The 1,856-nt window shown below is 38.6% G+C and overlaps 1 protein-coding gene across 1 annotated transcript in view; it reads left to right on the top strand.

Annotated features, from left to right (window-relative positions):
• KPNA4 (karyopherin subunit alpha 4) overlaps positions 1 to 1,856 on the top strand; it is a 65,845-nt gene that overhangs the window by 822 nt on the left and 63,167 nt on the right. The window lies entirely within an intron of this gene.

Below are 1,856 nucleotides of genomic sequence, written 5' to 3'. Positions count from 1 at the left end.
CCGACGTCTCGCGCCGCGGGATGGAGGGCGATGGGGGCTGGGGTGCGACCGTGTGGTGACCGACTGGAGCACGGAACTTCCTCCGCGGGGCCGGAGGCGTCTCCACTTAAAGGTATTTTTTCTGGTCTCCCCGACTCCCGCTTTTACCCCTGCCTTCCCCCCAATATCCTAACTACAGGAGTCAACTTCTCCGTTGAAAAAAAACACCCCCCGGCGTGAGAGGCCATCCTGGTGATGCTAACAGTGCCTTCCAGCGGCCTGTGTTTCACTCGGGATATAGCTGATTGAAGATGTAGCTCATGGTATGCCCTCTTCCAGGCAAAGGATACCCCTTATTTCAGCTTGGCCACAAATCTTTTTCCCCCCTCCTGAGAGGAGACCACCAGCTGCATTCTTACATATAAAGTCCAAAGGGTTGTACAAAGCTGTCATCCTCTAATCTACAGTATCCTTTCCCTCCACCTGCTGGTGGTGGTTGTGGGGGATGGGGTGGGCTATGGAATGGCACCATAACGTTTTATTATTTAAAAAAGAAAAAAAAAGGCCGCCTTAGACTCAGCTGCTCCCCAAGTTCTCAGTCTACATAGTGTATGTTACACTCACATACTCACACACGTGCCACTGAGATTTCTGATAGAATACTTCAACTCCTCAGTTTTTAAGAGTTTAGGTAAATAAGTTTAATTTTTCCATTCTGTGTCTGAATCAGGAGTTTAACTTTAGAGAGAAGATGATCAAGAAGTATTTTTTATATCCTTTGTATATTTTTGTAAAAGAATCTTCAAATTCCCATTGTGTGTTTCTGAACTAAACATTTGCTTGACTGGGATTTTTTTGGGCTTTTTCACAAAGCTCCTCAATCTCTAAGATAGTTTGTGGTGTCTTAATGGATTTTTTAGTTTGAGAGACTGTTAAGACTGGGAGTGTATGTTTCTTTTAGTGATGTGTTTGTTTTAAGGTTAATCTGAGATGCATTACTCTTGCACTACTTTTTTAAATGCAAAAATTTAACATCTTTATTGAGATAATTCATATGCCATAGAAATCAGTATTTTAAATGTACAATTTATGATTTTCAGTAAATTACCTAGTTGTGCAACAATATCGATGTGTTTTTACTACAACTGTGAATATTAGAATGATAAAAATCACACAAATTAAAAAACTGATGAATACCACAAAGTAACAAAATCCAGAAAAGAGCAGTTAGGTGCTTGACAAATCCCTATAGTTCTTTGCCTCACCCTGCCCTGACATTTCTGGCTTCATTTTTCTACCAACTTCATCAAGATGTAATTTATATGCCATACAAATCATCCATTTATAGTGGCTTGAAGTGTATTACATAGTTGTATAACCATCATCTCAATCCATCTTTGAACATTTTCACTACCATGAAAAGAAACCTGTACTCATGCACAATCACTTTCCATTTCTCTGCTACCCCAGTCCAGACAACTACTTTCTGTCCTTTTAGATTTGCTTGCTCTGGATATTTCCTATAAATGGAAATATACAATTTATGGTATTTTGTGACTGATTGTTTTCAAGTAATGTAATGTTTTCAAGGTTCATTTATGTTGCAAGAATATATCAGTGCTTCATTTTTTCTTAGGGTTGAATTCCAGTTTATGGTTATACCACATTTTGTTCATCCATTCATCAGTTGATTGGCTTTTGCATTATTTCCACTTTTTAACTATTACTCAAAATGCCCTGCAGTGAACATTCATATGTGCTTTTTTGTGTGTGTGTGTTTTCATTTCTCTTAGCTATATACTTAAAAGTGGAATTGTTGGGTCATGTGTAAACTTGGTGGAATTGCCAGGTTACTTTATGAAGTTATCCTTATTTTT

The sequence above is a fragment of the Otolemur garnettii genome, unplaced genomic scaffold (genome assembly GCF_000181295.1).
Source record: "Otolemur garnettii isolate 467f Iridium unplaced genomic scaffold, OtoGar3 scaffold00084, whole genome shotgun sequence".
Taxonomy (NCBI): Eukaryota; Metazoa; Chordata; class Mammalia; order Primates; family Galagidae; genus Otolemur; species Otolemur garnettii.
This window is presented reverse-complemented; position numbering and strand designations above follow the sequence as displayed.